Source organism: Oxyura jamaicensis, chromosome 4 (assembly GCF_011077185.1).
Source record: "Oxyura jamaicensis isolate SHBP4307 breed ruddy duck chromosome 4, BPBGC_Ojam_1.0, whole genome shotgun sequence".
NCBI classification, from domain to species: domain Eukaryota; kingdom Metazoa; phylum Chordata; class Aves; order Anseriformes; family Anatidae; genus Oxyura; species Oxyura jamaicensis.
This window is the reverse complement of record NC_048896.1, coordinates 30,277,220-30,296,882: the sequence shown is the minus strand read 5'-3', so window position 1 is coordinate 30,296,882 and position 19,663 is coordinate 30,277,220. Positions and strand designations below refer to the sequence as shown.

Genomic DNA, 19,663 nt, shown 5'->3' with positions numbered 1-19,663 from the left:
TGGACCTTCTGTGCTTGCATCCTACTGAAGTAGCTATTTTCCCATTTAGGAAAACTTCAGATAATTTTGACCATATATTTTTCCTTAAGTTTTCAGTAATGCCGTGTCTTTGCATAACAGGGAAAACTGTTTTGACAGGGCAAAAGGCTCCATTCTTCAAATGCAATATTGAAGAAAGCCAGAGGGGTTATAAACAGGTGAATTTTTCCTCATTTCTGACATTTTCAGAAATATCTTCCATATGGCAACTCAATTAGCACACCTTAGAACAAAATCTGCTTTCTTTGCAATAGTATTATATTGTTAGATTATATTATTTATCTGCAAATATCATAATAATTTTCTTCTGCGGTACTACACTAGACTGTCTCTGAACATTTTGAGTTTTAGTTATCTAATCTAAACATTTTGTTTAGGAAATCTTTCTTAATTTCATCTTGTTTTGACGTCCAGAAAAAGATTTTCCACGACAAGCTTCCTAATTGCTCAAATACCTGTATACTCCATTTTAAGCAGAGCTGTTTATTGATATTCTGAACAGAATGCAAACCTCTACATACATCTTGGGCATTCCCCTTGAGGCATCAACCTGCTATTGATAACTGATCTTTAGTGTTGCTGCTCAGCAAGGTAGCGATTTTATGCCTGTGCTTTTTCTACCGGCATGGCAGAAATATCACAAAGTTGTTGGAAATTAGGGTAGTTCACATTGCTCTGCCTTATCATTCTAATCTCTGCACTCCACACTGATTATTCTGTCAAGGGGAAAAATCCTGTTCCTAGTCATTTTTTTGGTATGATCAATCACTGTCCTTTTTTTTTTTTTTTTTTTTTTTTTTTCCTACTCTGAGATGTTTTGGTAAAAGTCATTTCCAGCAACATAATCCTTTTAAAATATTGAACAATATAATCCATGCCTACCTCAGAAAGCTCTTTAGGTAAATGCTTACTTATTTTTGTCGACATACCGGAGGTGTCCTGTCACTGAAATCAGTTGTGTCTTGTTGGCATGAAGCTTAATGTGCTGATGAACAGAACTGATGAATGGTCACCTTGTGCAAACCCATGTAACTTATGTAATACCAACAGCAGCTGTGGAGCTCCTTCTATAGTGCTCCAGGAAAGATATTTTGATTTTGCAAATACTGTCTGTAAATGTCCTAAGATACTTACGAGCCTAAATGTATTTAAGAGCACCATTTTTAAAAATCTCACTAAACGCTGACATGGGTCTTACCCTCTGTCATTAAGAAAATTTAAGAATTCCATTATTGTAAAAATAAACTGAGCTGATACAAGTACCGATAACTTTGTTATTCCAGTGTTACACAATGATTAGAGGTTAATTATATTATTTTTCCTCTGTTAAATTACTTTACTAGAACACATGCCCTATAATATCAAATAGAGTCTGGTAGTGAAGAAAATTATAAGACTATCAGCAGAATGAAAAGGGAAGTGGGTAGTAGCTTACACAAAAGGAGTGGAATGTTAGGGTATGTTGTGAAATTCAGTGAACTTCAGATCACTAATGTACAAGGAAAAAAAAAAAAAAGATACCTACATTATCTAAAAATGCAGTTCTTCATAACAATAGCAACTCCAGACAGTGTATCTACAAAGAAAACAAAATGAACAGTGTTTAAAGTTACTTGGTCTATTCACAGCACAGCAAAACTCTAGCTTATAAAATGCATGCAACCTGCTGCTGGTACTTGTGTTTATTTCTGTTTCAAAAGGCCTTTTGGAAAAACTTCCCTGTATTTTTTATATATAACTTAAATATATAGTTCTCTTTTGCAGCTTAAATCCCTTGCCTATTGCTTCCAGGAGTGTTAGTAAAGCATGCCTTCTATGCAGCAGTATGTATATGTATGTAAATAGATGCACAGAATTTTAGTACTGATTTCTATCTGTACCACACCTTTATTTTACTGCCACAGAACTAAATCACTTTTTCCAGCCTCGCTGGTTGTAGTCACTCTCTTTCTTCCCTTATGCTGTATTCAGGGTATTGACACCAGAGTCTACAACTGCCAGCAAAATTTTTACATGTAGAACTAGAGTCAAATACGGATTTACTGATTACATGGCCTGTCACAAGGCAAACCAAAAAAAAAAAAAAAAAAGTCAGCATTCAGGATTACAGTGTATACCAAACATAATGCAGTTCTAAATCATCATATATGAATGTGAGCGATATGCTGAACAACTTTGGATATAAAAAGTGTTGCTATGAGCCCTCTCAGAGCTACATATTTTGAATTAAGGATTTAGCTTCAGAAGTCCTGCTCTGAATCTTCTGTATGATCTTGAAACAGGCAGATTGAAAACACAATAGGAAACTCTCCCCTTTTGGAATTTAATCAGACCCTGGGAGACCCAAAATTCATTTCTGTTTCTATGATACATGCTTTTTTAGCAAATGCCTGGAGTGAACTCAGCAGGGTGCATGCCTTGCTGTACTCTGCTGCATTCACTCTGGTAAGTCTCAGCAACGCTTTGTTTCCTACAGAAGTGAACGAACAACTTCAGTCCTGGAATAATAATTCTCTCTGATAGCTTGCAAAACTCATTAATTCATTCTGAGCAACTGAGATAGAAATGTATATATGCACGCACGCTTACTCACACACACTCAGATGAAGGGCTTAGCAGCCTGTCTGTTGTTCAGGGTCTCAAACATTTCTCCCCATTTGTTCCCACTTTATTTGAAGTGATCTAGAAGCTTCAGGGTTAGGATCAGGGACCGAAAACTTTGCAAGCGTGATCAGGTGGAAAAGCTTGTGTGAGGAAAGTGGTCCTAGGATTTGAAGTAATACCAAATTTCATTTTTTCAGCTTTTGGGAAAACTAACCACACTTTGCAGGTGAAGTAGATGTTTTCTTTCATCACCTAAAGTTGCTGTTGCATCCAACACACACACCCTGTCCATGCACAGATGGGAGCTGAATCCAGGCTGCGTGGGCATTCCAAAGCTTTTAGGTATTTGACAAGGCTTTTAGTGCAGCCAGAGGAATGAGCAGTACTTGTCTCTATTCAGCATAGCCTCAGCGTGTCAACTGGCCTAGTTACATTGTCTTCAGGGGAATTTGACTTACAGTGCTGCCTTTGTGTGTGTTGTTCATTAACACAGAAAAATTTCAGGGCAAAACAGCCTGTGATATAAATAACCAAACATCAGCTTTGTGTGGCCCAAATGCTCCTGGGAGGTCTCTGAAACTCTCTGAAAGTCTGAATTCAGGAGTCAAAATTTTAAACAGATGTCCTTCTTACATATTTGCTTAGATGTCCTCCTCATAGCGGCACTGTGCTCAGTAGCAATAACGGGAATATTTGACATTTTTCAAAGAGCTGCAAATGTACGTAAGTCTGGCACTACTGCCTCATTTAAAATATACCATAAACCTCTATGACTCCTTTCTTTTGACCTATATCCATCTCAACCTCGTTCTGCCTAAACAGATGCACTGGTAGCCTAAGCAGATCTCAGCTAGTATCTTTATTATTATTATTATTATTATTTTTCTTTTTTTTCTTTTTCATCTATTGAATCCTAATACCACAGGCTTTGCCTGTGAGGCAACTTTGGTATAAGCACTAATGTATTTCTCAGCTGTGAAACCATTATCAACCTCAGTGACCATTTTACATATTGTTCCCCATTTGATCTTGGTAACCATAGTAAATATTTTCTTTAGTGCTATGATTTGAATTATTTTTACATGAGGTCCAGCCAACACACTTGGGTGTTATTAGGCATTTATTTGGTGTTGCTTAGATGTGTCTAAAGTGGGCCAGATAAGCATCAGAGCATATCCCAGGTTACTGGTCTCCAGAGGCTTTCCAAGTTGTGGTCTCCTTAAAATTGAGGTGCAATTTCTGTCATAAATTTTGTATTTAGATTACCTTATAGCAAATTTAAACCTATAAATATGAATACCAGGTTTGTACCCCCTCCCCCCCCTCCCCCCCCCCCCAAAAAAAAAAAAAAAAAGTACGTCTACCATTTTTGTCCTTTAGTTCTAAAGAAACAGTGAAAACTGTTTGTTGTCATCAAGCAGGTAAAGGCATGATATGCTGATTATTAGACCTTCTTCATTTCATTTATAGGGTAATTCATTTTTATTTTAATGGTAGAACTGATCAAGAATGGATTTGTAAATATGATCCTGAATGGATTGTTAAGCCCTATCTACAGCCACACCGCTTGCTCTTTTCATGGTTAATAGGTTCCTGTATGAAATCCCATTTCCTTCCACCATTACAAGACAACCTGTTGAATTGCTCAGTGTCCTTAAATTGTAAGCTGGAACTACGGATGTTTGACAATGGCTCTCATTTCCCTTGCCCATTTCAGAGGTGTATTGGCTAAACTGACAACTGAGACCTAGCAAGTGCTCCCCTCTCTAGTCTTCAATATCAGACTGTTGAGTGCTCATTTTCATCCATAAAAGGTCAGGAGGTCTTAATGTGTCAAAGTTGCTTTCTCTTACTTGACAAATCCAGGGTTGAAACTTTTTGCTGAAGGCTACAGCTTTGTCATGTACATTGAAAGCCTTCAGCTCTAATTTGAAGTCAGTAATTCATGAGAAAATATCAGAAAATGACTAGCAAGGTCATGACTCCTTTTCAATGTGAGGCAATCAAGAACTAGGACAATCATGAAAGCAAGCAGCCTATATGAAGATGCAGGCTTGGTTGTTCGCTGAATAGATCTGAAGAATTCAGTGTCTTCACAGTTGAACTATTCCTTGAGATGCCTAACACATTCTTCATGCTGAAAGATGGTTTCTTACCTGATAGTACTTTCTGGTGGAGACTGAAGTAATCCTCATGATCACTGAGATATTTTACAAACATGAGAATGCCAGTAAGGTTTCTGGCCCTGAATGTGCACGTGCAGGCAACTTTCAAGGTAGATCTCTAGGAAACAGTGGTAGCTGGGGTATTCTTCAACGGTATCAGGGTCTTCAAAGAAAATGTTTTTCTGCATGCGTGTATGTGAATTTTGTGAATTCTGTGGCTATGAAGGAGGATAAAAAGAAAGTAAAGACTGATAAAACTCCTGGATAGCTAATGGTGATATCATAAGTTTGAATTTGCTTCTCTTTTCTACCTTTTCTTTATTAAGAAGAGCACTCTTTTACTCTGTTTTGGAAACACCTTCCATGGAAACACATTACTTATCTCAGAAGAGGTAAATTAATATATGAGTGAAAAAGAAAATTTACACCAGTGTCAAAGTGTTAAAAGTGACTATAGGGAAGAAACCTCTGCGATTAAAATGAGGGACCCTCATTCAATGAAAACTTGTGAAAGGCCAAAAGAAAAACAGGCCTGTGTATGAAGTTATGCAATTATTGTATCAATTGTAGGCAAAAATATATATATATAGATTTTTAAGCAGGCAGAATGTTGGCATGTAATTTTCCTTATGGATCTCTGATGTTTTACCATGTTACTTTCAAGAGATGGTGCCATCATCTACATTAGAAATAGGCTTGCTATTTGTTAAGAACCAGTCTATTAAAGTATAGGTTTGCTGCAGATTAACATTTTCTCTCTAAATCTGAATTTACAGGCTGGAGTATTCTGGAGTCAATGTTAATCATGATGATCCAGTTATTCTTTAAAGAATGCACTGAATTCAGAGGAACCATTTAGCAAGGAATCATACAAACTTTATACAAGGGGGAAAATTGCCACTGCAATAGCTTTGAATGTTAAATAAATAAATTTGTGGTTCTCTCCAAAGGGAAAAGGGTGGGAAAAAATAAAAAAGCAACAAACAAAGAAACCCAAACCAGCCAACCATCACCAGCAAAGAAACACTAGGAAATGCTTCACTTGAAACTGGAACTAGAGAACTGCAGACAGTAAAGCAGAGTTAATGCATACCTAGTTTAAAGGGGATGGAGGTGAAGGGGCAGCAGAGGTTGCAAATAGAAATCAGTATCCATTTCAACCACAAATCTGAACAACTTTTTCCTTTAAGAATGCCTGTAAAGACATCTGACACTGTGGAACCAAGAGCTTGAGAACTACCGATGTTCAGCTGAAGAATAGGACAGAGGTTCTCATGTATATCCTAGGTTCTCATCTAGGATAGAGAACTGGTACATACCTTCAGAATTTACTTCTATGATAATATATCAATAACAACTGCATTTGAACGCATTTCTTACTGAGAAAGTATTTGTAAATGACGTTATCCAATGCCAAACTTCTTAATGCAAGTCAGACTTCGTATTTGTATTTCAAGCTAGACTCACTATTTAACATTTTTGTATTTGAGCTGTTTAGTACTTGGAACACATTATAGAATACAGAGATAAAAAGCTTAGCATTTGTTGTCAAAATTAATTGCTTCTGTGTATCTGTGTCTGCTTGACTCATAAATGGACTAAAAAGGCTTTGGGTATCCAGCTTAATTGAAAATATGTAAAATTGTCTGTTCAGTAACTTCTGGATCTATATTTTGAAAGTGATCTGAAACTCACATACTTGTTTGGCCCAAGTGATCTTGCTGTTTTAGCACTATAATACTACTTAAAATGTTTATGGTATCTCATGTATTTAACTTTTAAATATGTGGTTATTTCTTAAAGAGACATATTTAAATAACCATCAGCATGATCCAGGCAACTATGCCTAAGTCATAGAACATATTTTTTTCTTGACAGCCAACAATGTATTTTGAAAACTTCTACAACACTTCCACATTCAAAACAAACAAACAAACAAAAAAACACTTTTAGGACTGGCATCATGCAGAAAGTCAGTCAAAATAAAGTTATGTTAAGGAGACAAAGCACAGACAATAGAGTGCCAAACAGTATTAAGATCCTATTGATGACCTTGACTCCGCAAATACTTATACAAATATTTATATGCATGAGGTTAACATATATAAAGGACCCAAGCCTAGAGTTTGAAAATTGTTACTCACAGCTTACCTTGCAGAGCTTTTGAAATAGAACAGTGTTATACCTTACAACATATTTTTTCTTGGTTTTGTGTCAAAACATTAATGATTTGCTTTGAAGTACAAAGTCTCAAGGAAGAGCTTTTTCAATTTTTTTCTTGAAATATTTGCTTCAGACATTTGTCAAATGAATGTAAGAAGATTATAGCAGTTTAGAGCTGTCTAAACTCGTGCTGTCTAGACAACAGGCTTAAATTCAAAGACAAAAATAGGGAAATTATTAAACACCAAATCTTTAACGTCTTACGCACATGCCTAATACTACTAATGAACCAGTCTAATTGACTTCACTGGGTTATTTGCATACACGAAGTTAAATACATTATTTTCTCAGAGTTGACTGTAGGTCAGCACCAAACACAAGCAAACAAACAAACAAAAAGTATCCCCCCTATCCTGTTCATTCAGGTTAAATAACTACTTTTTCAAACCAAGTGAAAATAAGGCAAGTAAGCCTCCAACAAAATTTGTGAGCTCTGATTTTTTTTTTTTTTTTTTAGCTCTGTAATGTATATGAAGACACACACCAAACTTTTAATATGTGCTTTTGCAAAAGGTGTTGAAAGTCTTGAAAAGTATGATCTCTTATGATCTCTTCCTGTGATCTCCTCAGGACACAATTCAACTGGCCCTTAACATTACTCTCTAAACAGTTAACCATGTATAGATGAAAGGCCAGGACTATTCCCAGTTTTGTAATGTACTGTGCCACTAATGTATATAGTAATGTAATTAATTCATCATGAAAGAACTCTTATGGCTGCCACATGAAATGACAAACGCTAGTAAATATTATACCAACTATATACCTTGATAGTTCTCTCCACAGCAAATAACTTCAACCATTATTTCAAAACCCTTTTAAATACTGACTAGAAAGGTAGCCCACTAGTGTCTTTGATTTTCAGTTTATCATTTTATATTGTTGCTTATTTGTGTGTTCTCTCAGACAATTTCCATCTTCTATTCCTCTGTCATCTACTCAGTCATCCATTTATTTTATCTGTTCCTTTTCTGGTATTTTCTTCCATACATACTTTACTTCATATTATTTCTGTCTTAGCTGATTTTAGAAAGTAAAATCATAGAATGGCTTGGGTTGGAAGGGACCTGAAAGCCCATCCAGTTCCAACCCCTCTGCCATAGGCAGGGACACCTTCCACCAGACCAGGTTGCTCAAAGCCCCATCCAGCCCAGCCTTGAACCCAGCCCCAGGGATGGGGCATCCACAGCTTCTCTGGGCAACCTGTGCCAATGCCTCTGAAACCACTCTCTGAGAGAAGAATTTCCTCCTTATATCTAATCTAAGTATACCCTCCTTTAGTTTCAAGTTGTTAACCCTTGTTCTACCAAGTAGCCATGACATTATTTGCTGCTAAAAGGTCCCACATCTTTCTCCAAAGCCCAGAAAACACCAGCCCTGTCCCCTTGTATCAAGAACATCAAGATGCAATCTTCTCCAACTGCTCTACCTTCCACAGCTAACTTGTCATCCTCTGGTTTGGGACGAGTTTGTATACATCTGTCTCTGAGAGTTAGCTCTAAGACAATAAAACCCTGAGGTATGTCTGTACTTACACTAATTTGTTGTCATGCTATTCTCCCAAAACCTGAGGATTTTCCTTTAAGAACTTCTTGTTTCTCCTTGAAGCTGCATGCCATCATGCTCTTTATTTCTGGTTAAGGGGCAAGTGATGTGCATTTGCTTGGATGTTTAGTTCAGTCAGGAGATAACTGTGAATCATCAGGCAGCATCCAAGAAACCTTATCTAATGAGAGAAAATGAGAGGTTTCTGTAGCTATGCCATGCCCTTGAGGCCCAAAGCTTTCAGTACATGTGTTTGTGATCAAATTGGAGAAGTCTCCAGACTTCAGGAGTTTACTGCATCCTTAGTGCTCATGAACAGAAGGTTATTCTTGTCCTGGGTATTGCAAACTCTGCAAGCTCAGTACTTCTCATACAGGCCCTGTTGGTTTGCACACAAGCTTCTTATGTTCCTGCCCTATGAAATATGCCCCCAAGACTTACCTTCTGCACTTCATTTAAAGGTTTATACTGCAGCTCTTAAGCAACCACTTCAACACTACTGACAGATGCATTGCCTGTTGAATCAGGTAAGGTCTTCATCTCAGAGAAAGGTTATCCCCATGCCATTAACCACAATCAGGAAATAAGGAGTCAAGCAAACAACATTCCTCTCAGATAGCATTGTCTGTCCAGTTTGTAGTATGGTGTCTCTCCCCTGAATAAAGGGAGAAATCTATTGTGTTCCAGAAGCTCCACATTGTTCATCCTTTCAGACAACGATGATTGCAAAACCATCAGTACTTAAAATACTGCAATACAACCTAATTACCCAGACCAATCAAAACCTTCCTCCTCTTTAACATCATCTTGCAGGGTAGGAGATGCTTGTGTTCATGGTCTCCTTTGATATAGTACAGATGTGTAAGCTTGATCTCAGTGCCATGAAAACAGAGAAGCTGTGCAAAACATCTGTGGGAAGTCTGAGTCCTCCAACCACATGCTAACTCAGGACCTGCAATTATGTGCAGGCATTGGAGCATAATTGCAATTATGCTCATGTCCTTGGCCATTGCCTGAGCTATGATATAGCTATACTGTGCCTGGCATTTCATTTTTCCTTACCTTCTTGATTTGGCTTCCTGGCCTGGCTTTGGACCTGCCTCACTACTGTTACCTAGTGATCACTGGACCGTTAAATGAACCTGGTTAGTGTACCCTTTCCCAGCTCTTTTTTGGGAATACCGTGAGATTATACCCTGATGGAGAAGGCGCTGCCCTGCTGCCTGAATTGTCAGTCATGGCTCCTGACTTGCCGTCTCTTGCAAATGGCCTGGTCTGTCTGATGACAAAACCCCTAAGAGAGTGAGACTCATCTCTGATGCTCTGGGACAGATGTTATTTTTTCTGTATATACAGTGGCATCCTTCTGGTACCCACACAGGTACCACCTCTCCACTTTTTAAAGCATGAGCACTGCAGCATGAAGTAGATGTGTAATGCCATCTATCACCTTTCCTGCTGTAACTGGAAGGCATTAAGCAGGTATTCCAGGTCCTACAAATATTCAGGTGTCAAATTCTCATAGTTATTTACCATATGGACTACTGGTTCTGGTTGTACATAGGATTATTATTATTATTTTTTTTTTCCCTCTCTTGTATTGCACGTTCAGACCACATATTCATGGTCCTGTCACAGACTCTTTGTGATGTTACTGGAGAGTTGCTTGGTCCCCTCAATCAGTCTATGCACTCACATTAAGTACAGGAATTTATTGCTGCTTCTGGCTACATGGTAGCATTTTCTATGCCTGAATTGCAGGTAAAAATCACATTGTTCTCCTCAACTAAATTCTCCAAAAACCCGGAATCTGCTCAGTCTCTCTGAGGTCAGCAGGTATACTTTCATCAGGACTGGATATCACAAAACACTGTTACATGCGATAACTGTTTTTGCTCTAACCAGTGCTATTAGAGGAGCCAGGCAGCCAGGCCCAGGCCCAAAAGGGAAAATAAAAAAAAATTCTAAACCTGGGATCATTGTTTTAGGAATGTGACATCAGAGATTCATCAGCAACAGTATTGTGTGAAAATTTTTAAGTATGTGTTCCTAAGGGACTTACTGTTTTGAACTTTTTGATTTTTAATTGTTACGACCCTGAAAATTGCAACTATATGAAAAAAAACATCCCTTTAAAAATGTTCTATGGAATATTTATCCCCTTTCAGTTGAACAAATTACTTTTAGTATGTTCTGATAAATCTTTAGCATTTTAAGGTGAACTGGAGGTGAACTTAAGGAAAAAAAAAATGTTATTTACTTAGCTACTGCCTTAGTATACTAGCTATTATATCTCACTACTTCACATGGACATATAAAATATAGTTTCTGTTATGGCTGAAACCTTTGATCCCTTGAATGGAATGGAACTATTATTTACATAAAGATAACAGTTCAGAAAGCAGAACAAAACTAACTTATCCACAATGTACCATGCACATTAGAATTATGAAGGATTTTTCAAAAGAAAAAAAATAAATAGACATGAATTGACAGAAAAGTCTCCTCACAAATTATTTCCAACTACACATTAGTTGGTGTACATATATAGATATATATGTACTTCTCAGAATTGCCTTAATATGGGGAAGACAAAAACTGCTGCTGGAAATAATGAACTCTTAAGAAAAAATACTTTCAAGCTCAGCAGGTTTTTTCCATAACCATTCAGTTTAAATGAACAAATCTCAAGCAATCTGTATTAACTTGGCATTAATTTTTTTCATCTTTATATTTAAGAGTATTACAATTAACTGAAATAAAGAAATAAAATCCATTTTAAACTAGCAATTATGAGAACATGCAATATCTCTACTTTCACATCCAGTGGCATGTGTTGTGATGATCTGCATCCTAGGGCTGTACCTATATACTTACCAATGTAGTCCTTAAAATGTTATATATGAAAGCAGGGTATTGTGCCAAGAAATTCAAACTGAGACACACCCACAAGGACCAATAACTTAGGGGTTACTAAATTATGTCCAAAAATCAAACACTGAAAATATAATTGCTGTATATGAGATACAGTAACATTTCACTCAGTCTTAATCTTCTATTGCAAAGCACATTTCAGTGTGTCAGGCATGGGCTTATAGAGCCTGCCTGAATAGACTTGTATTTAATTACTTTCTGAAATGATACCAAAGAGAATTATAAAAATACAGAGAAACCCATGAAGAGCTATAGAACTTCAGAACCTAACTGTTTAATAAAGCAAACAGTTTATTCTTAAATGTGCCATTTATAAAGCTTGTCTCTTCTTTGGGGTAATAACACTATTTTCTTTTTCCTCAAGCAGCAGGCTTACACTTGTTCTCAAGTATAAAAAAATGCTTTTGATTCAAAACATCAAGCATAAACTAATGAATTTAATTATATTTTATATTTTTAATCAACAACAAAATAAATGTACTTGACATAGTATCAACTAGAGTAAAAAAAATAAAAATAAAAAAGAGTATTTATTGAGAGATGTCCATATGTTGCCGTAGAATTAGTTTGAGTGATATTCTGGTGTAGTAACACATTTAGAGCTGAAAGGGTTGTGCAATTATGTAGACAGTATGCATTAACCATGTTTACTGTGGTAGCCAAGGCTACACTTCAGCTAGGGATATCTTTCTGCCTCTTCCATATTCTATGGCTGAAAACTATTTACTTGATTGGAAAGTTAAATAATATTTCTGTATTACATATATTTTCACACTCACTATCTGAAGATCAGATCTAAGTATGCTCTGTGTTATGTTGACAAATGCTGAAAGTTGCCACTTCTCCTCCGACTCCCCAGTCTTACAGAGTTAACTGTTTGTGTCAAGGGAGAAACAACACCCTTTTTTCTTTTTAGAAGTGATGTTTCAAAATTGCAAGCTCCAGCTCTTTGAAGGTCCTTTCTTAAACAGTCTGGAAAGGAGTTTCTAGAAAAATAAAATTTCATGTCTTCATTGTGTAAATTCATTCTAACAGAAAATACCAGTAAAGAACCTGGGGGATTAAAAGTGTACGAAATGCTATATATTTGCTATTTCATGCATACATGAGTCTTAGGTTTCGGTGCATGAGGTTTAGGTGCATCTAGATGCCCCTAGATTTAGTTCGAAATTTGATCTACCCATGATCCAAACATATGCAAGCTTTCTTTGCTATACCAAGTGAAGACCAAAAGCCTGCTACGGAGGAGAGCATGCTGGCACAAGATCAATGCTAAAATTTGTATGGCTCCCTGCTGGCTTGGACTGTGAACAGAGTGACTTTAGCCTAGCTGTAAAACACGCGGATGCACTTTTCTGTTTGATTTAAATAGAAATTCCTATCTTTGTGGAAATCTTCAGGGGAAAAAGAATAGTTTCTGTCTGAAATATAAGGACATAAAGCCAAAGACCTCCAGGCTGTATCAATGAAGTTCAGATATCTGATCAGGTGATTAATGCCAGAAAAAAGCTTTGTGTTTTAGAGAGGAAAATGCCTGCTAATATCGTTTCTAAACACCAAGAACAAGTAGCTCGCCCAAGGACAAAGAAGATGTCTGTGCCAATACCAGAAAAATAGTCAAGATTTTATGTCTGGATTTTGGGCTTTAATAGTGGACAGTCTTCCTTGTCTTTCTTATTCAATGTGACTAAAATATTATTTAAGAACTTTCAAAGTGATGTCTTCTGAAACATTAAAAATGCTAATAATTAATTTGCAGTAAATTAAGTACATTTCATACTGAATTTATTGAAATATCATCAAGAAGTTAGTTAAGATGTAGTTTGGTCTGTCTATGAGTCAGATAATATGGAGAGCAATAATGTTCTCACTTGTCTTTCTCCCCTGCCTAACTACCTAAAGAGTGGCACAATGGGAAAATCAGAGTGAAAAAAAATGAGTCTTTAGCTCTAGCCCATATGTAAGGGGTGAAATCCTGAGAGATATTGGCCTGGTAGTGAGTACTTTCATTAGAGCAGGGCACAGCAAGGAGACAGATTGTATATGCTTTATCTTTCATGCAGACTGGGGCAGCAAACCAGCAGTTCTTTGCTTAGGGCAAAGCCACAGATGAGTCCAAAGCCAACAAAGTCCATCTGTCTTATATATGACAGATTGGCCAAGTTCATAGTGCAGATTTACACCATGGGCTATAACAGTGATGAAAGACTGAAACATAATGCTACTCACCAGTTTAAAATTGCAACTTTTTTAAATATAAAAATGAAAAAATACTTCCCACCCCTCCTCCCTTCCCCCCCCCCCAAGTATGGGAAAAAAATCCAGGTGTAATCAAGGGCCACTGAAAAAGCTGCAAAAGTTAACATAGATTAGAATATGGTTTTCACCTTTAGATGCTCAGCCACAGAATCATGGTTATTCTTACTCTATTTCTGCCATTGTTAATCTTGTCATTTACCTCTTTGCAGTAACCTAACTTCAAAAGAGGAATAGAACAAACTTCTTTCTCAGGACCATCTTCTGAATAACTCCATGGACAAGAAAGATGGAGTTAAATTTTTTGTTATTTATTGGCAACCATAACAGGGCAGCTCATGGCAATAAATACTTCACTGTAAAGCCAAAGGAGATTGCCTATTTCTCTTCCACTTCAGTTTCAAGAGTAAAGGTCACTCCTGCCCTTGGAGCTTCCTTGAATTAGTGGAGTTTTAGGAAAACTTCACTGTAACCTTAAAGTCTGTGAAAACTCCAGTCCCTAGAAAGCAGGAATTTAAAGTCAGGTTTTTGTCATTAGCAGTTCTTATAGGAAAGATAAGATGCTAGAATAATTAAATAAATAAATAAATAAATAAATAAAATAAAAATAAAAAATGCTCATTTTATGTAGCCTGTCATTAAGGCTAAAGCACCTAACCTTTCCCATGCACTGAGTGGCAGTTACAATGTGTTTCTGTGTTCTAGTACCTGAAGGTGGCTAATTCCCCCTTTACCTCCACTCTAAGACTTCAGAACTATTTTGGAATGAAGACATTTTCAATGTTCAGCTACACAACAGCTGAGGATGGTTTATCTGAATATAAGTCTAAGTAAATTCTGAGAATATAGTTTAAAACATTCAGTCTGCTTTCTCCACTGCAATACATTTACATCAACTTACAGTTTTATGTAGTAAAATTTCTCTAATATTACCATATATTACAAAAACAATTGAGTCGGTAAAATTATATCTTACCACTTCTTTTCTGTAAATGAAAAAAGGGGTCACTTTTTTTTAATATATTATTAGTTATACAGTCTCTGGGTATTTTGAATTTTTTTTCTGACATTCTTTCCTCATTTCTTAAAGTTTTTCACACTGTTTATGCCTATTTTGGCTCAGGATGATTATTTGTGTAACTGAGCTCACCATCCAGTTGAAGTCCAATTCCACATATGCAGCCCAGCAATCAAATATTCCACGAAGCATCAGTAGTACCTTGGGTTGTCTTATATACTTTAATTCCTTCTCTTCTTCTTCTTTTAAACAACACACTTTCACTTTCTGTGGTTACTAGACTTCTCCTAAAGGCTTCTGTGACCATTTTCTTTAGCATTGTTTTACTGTCTACTCCTACAGCACCTGAAATATCAAATATCTTATATTCCACTTCCTGGCAGTATTACTTTCAGTATCCTGTCCCCATAGTTTCCACCTGTTCCTGACAATTGATTTCCTGCATCTGCTTTACTGGGAGTCCTGTGGGGTTTATTGTTTGTTAGTTTTTGTTTGTTTGTTTGTTTTACTTAGCACTTTCTTCTTGCATAGGCCTAAATCCAGATGGCATTCCTCCTCTACATTTATTAACATTCTCCTTTGTCTTCTTTCTCACAATCTCCAATGAAGGCCAGACTTCCATAAAAAATGAGAAAATGGGAGAAATTATATTTAATCCCTGTTAGCAGCTGCTACCATTCAAGAAGACAGCTGCAGAAAGATACTACAAATGGCATCAACTAGATGGAGTCTAAGACCACATGGACTGAAGGAGCAACCTATTTGTTCCTCTATATTTATTAGCTTTATTTCTCTAAAGATTTTTGTCTTTTCACCTCTTTTCTCTTTCCCAGGGGATCATCTCATTTCTCGGCTGTATTTATCACCAGCAGACTTTCTGCCTTGACTCTGGGGACACAGATTTCTTTCTGCCATGATAAAATCTGCCCTGTTTGTTCCAAGATTATCTGTCAGTCTTGAATTGCTTGAACAATATTTTTACTCCTATACTTAATCTCATCCCCCACATCTGTAATCTTCAGACCTATTTATCTATGAGATCTACCAGGTGACACCTAGTGTTAGATGTCACCCAAGGATAGCACACCTGTGGCTGTACTACATGCAGATTCTTCTTGTCTTTACCCCCTTTAATTTCTGTTGCTGTTACCTCACTATTTGACGTTGTCTTCCATTTTATGTAATCTAAAAGAAAATCAGAAAATCCTGGAAACACTATGGATGATCTACTCACCATCAGCTTAGCTGGCCTCTGAGTTGTCTACTGGTGGGGCAGTCTAACAGATTTCCAGCTTCCCTGGGGAAAGGATGATGGGCAATTAAACATTTCTGAGAAAAGAGCACCAAACCACCAAAAGACCACTGCACCACGTGTTACATTCCAGCAGATTAAACCACGGCCTACTGCTAAATGTAGCTACAAAGTAGAAAACCTTATTTATCATTTCCTGCTCAGATTTATAAGATGACAAAGAAAAGAAAATGACGGTAGGTCCATATGAAAGAAATCCAAGTGTGATATTTTTACCAGCCAAAAGAAGACCACGATGTTGTGTGCTTGCAGTACTTCAGACCAAACTGAGCTGGAAGAGTTGCCTCAAAGAAACCTGTATTAAAAATGAAAATCCATATTTTTCTATGTGGCAGAAACTCTAGAATACTTTATTAGAATTATTGGAATTATTAGAATTATTAGAATTATTATTTCAGAAGCCTGGGGCAGTTGAATGATATTGGCACCTCCTTAGTCACAGCAGGATTCTGGTATGCTGTTAGTATTAGTATTCATTTTGTCTTTTACAGTGGGTAATTTTGTAAAACAACTACATAAATATATATATATATATATTATTTTTTTTCTGGTGGTGTGATCTGCTTTGTTTCACTTGCATATATTCCCATCCAGCTCTAATGAATATACTTGGCTGTTGGCAGGTGTACATATACTGTTGAGCTGGATGTGGAGTTGATCGTTCTCTTTTCATGATTATAAATTGAATTCTTCTGAGTGCATGTTGCAGTATTCACTTTTGGAATCCAGGGAGTAAGTGTTCTGTGACTGGGATTCCTTTTTACCTGTTTGAAAAGAACAAAAATAAAGTGAAGACACAAAATCTAAACATTTCAAATTATAAGACTGAATTTACAACTTTTAGCTCTATGGTGTTGGATGCTTTAAAGAAAAGAAGTTTCCTAAAATTGCTGACACCTCTTTTCTGATAGCCAATGCCATTATAAACTTTATATTACTAAAAAGGCAGAGGAAACTAAATAAACGTGATGCTTCTATTATTCTTAAAACACTAATGTATAAGTAATTATTTGCTCTACTAACCTGCCATCAAGTGCAGTCTGTTAAAGCTAATATTGTTCTTAATAACTTATGCAGACTCTGGTCTTTGAACTTAGCTGAAGCAGTAAATGAGACTTTTCAAAAAGTCATTGCTATTTAACAAAAGCATGAAATGTTCCCTTGATTAATTCTGTGAGTTTTATTATTAATTTCAGCTGAAGCAGGATCACATTGGAGGGAAAAAATCCTGTCACTTTGGTCAAGAGACAATGTAGAAACTAGTCATAAATCTCACTTGCTATTTCTGTAACATTTTATATGACATTATTTAGTGTCATGTATACCCTATCCTATACCAGAAACAGTTGCAAGGCTGTTTTCCTGGGGCAGCTCTACTAGCTCAGTTTAATATAGTTGTACTGTTCCTAATAGTTAAACATTTCATAGATTCGCAGAATGGTTTGGATTGGAAGGGACCTTAAAGATCATATAGTTTCAAAACCTTTTCCATGGCTGGAACACCTCCCACTAGGCAGAGTGCCTTTTATGTATGCCATCCCAGGTGTGCTGTATTGACATTACTTTCTCCAGGGAAAATGTATAAAACTATGGATGAGTTTCTGAGGGCAAAAGTCCTCTCAAGATTGTAGAGAAGATTAGAGAAAGAAGCAGGTGCATGAAAGACATCATAATGCATTTCTGACAGAGTGATGACGGCAGCTTTCTGAATGCTGTCAGACAGAGAAATATTTGATGTCTTCAATAGGCATGCAAGGAAAAAAATGCAGATACAAGAGGAAAGAAGTGGTTGAGGGAATAGAAGTCATTAAAAGGATTTAGGTGAGGCACATGGGAAAGCACAATGGAAAAGATGCAGGGAGTTGTGCTAACAGAGAGGAAAGAAAAAGGCATGTGACTGCAGGTAAATGAAGGTAGGAAAGTGAATAAAAGGACTGGACTTCTATTGAGGAACAGCTATAAGACCACAGTGTCATAATTAAAACTATTGGGAAACAGAAAAGTTAGAAAAGATAAATCCTGAATGCCTCCATCTATACAAATTTCGTACTAGTGAGTGGAAGTACCAAGAGTAACTTTTTATTCCTCACTCACATGCAGACTTCAGGGTAAAAACAGAGGAATCATATTAGAGAAGGTTTAATTTATTTACAAACATTTGTTACTGTGTTAAGATTTGATACTATAACTTGAATATTTAAATTATTGGTGGTTTCATTTTAATTACATGTAGAAAAATATAAAATAATCTGGTTTTGAAAACCTGTGAGTGGAAGCGGTATGGAAAACAAGCAGCAATAGCAGTGAGTACTACAAATTTGCACAGGTTTATAGATTTCTGGCTTCATTAAAAGCAAAATGCTAGCTTCATCAATGTTGGGTTTCCTAAGTGAGAATATTTGCCCAGATCTTCAGTGCAAGGCCAATTTACCCAGACAGTATCTGATTGTCTCTTGAAACCACAAAGATGAAAGGTATAAAGAAAGTGGAAAGTAAAATAAATAAATAAATAAAATTAAAAAAAAAAACAACAAACTTACACCAGATGTTTTTCAATAATTTAACTCTCACTTGTATGAATATCAAGAAAATTATCGAAAAGTGAGAGTTAAGTTAAATTATCGAATAATTTCGATAATTTAACTCCCACTTTTCGATAATTTAACTCTCACTTGTATGAATATCAAGAAAATAACCAATATTAGTACATGAAAATAGTAGGACTAATAGTTAACACTAATCTTTACAGGTTTAGGGCAGGACTATGAGGAACAATAAATGACTTTTGTAGTTGATTAAATATTAATACACAGTTGAAACATTTAATAATCTTACATGTTCATTACAACTATACTCCACTACCGTGAACACTCTTCCTGACTGTAAAAGGACAACACAAGGAGGTAAAAAAAGAATATTTCTTCTGTTAAAAGAATGGTGTTGCCTAACCTTACTGATGATCATCTTTAAATATTTAGTATGTTTTGTGAAACATTGTATGTCGAACTAACCTCCAAAAGTGCAAAGAGCACTTTCATTTTAGCTCAGGTTTGCTCTGGTCTAAGAGGTGCAGTTTGGAAAAGGCCCAGGATACTGGGAATAAAGATAGGTAATGTTACATCTCTTCTTGAAAGGGCTCTATCACCAATTCACGGGGCTGATGTTGATCAAATATATCATACATGTTTTATATATCTTTTCACAGGTGCCATCCCTGTTTGTTTGTTTTTGGTTTTGCTTTTCTGTTGTTAAAGCCTTTTCCTGAGGCTTGTGCCTATTGGTATTTCAATTGCATTTTAACAGGTAAAACTAAATTATCTTGAACTTACCAAAAGCACTGCAGCTTTTAATGTATCCATGTAATAGATTGTATGGATTCTTCCAGAGGAATAAGAAGCAGATGGTTCTATTCTATAAGGTGAGTGGGTTTAGAGTTTGGGATCAGAGGTTTGATTCACAGTCGGCTGATTTAAACAGGCTTCCAGCACAGAAATGAGAGGGATGGGAGCTGCTTACCTACCAGTGTAAAACTCTACAAATGGACAGGCTTTCTGGGAGGCCATGAGT

The 19,663-nt window shown here is 36.4% G+C and overlaps 1 long non-coding RNA gene across 1 annotated transcript in view; it reads right to left on the bottom strand.

Moving 5' to 3' along the window:
• The window catches only part of LOC118166435, a 157,704-nt gene that overhangs the window by 86,206 nt on the left and 51,835 nt on the right, over window positions 1-19,663 (bottom strand). Inside the window, exon 4 of the long non-coding RNA XR_004750499.1 lies at window positions 1,565-1,615. This is a non-coding gene — a long non-coding RNA (uncharacterized LOC118166435). The remainder of the gene's footprint in view (window positions 1-1,564; window positions 1,616-19,663) is intronic.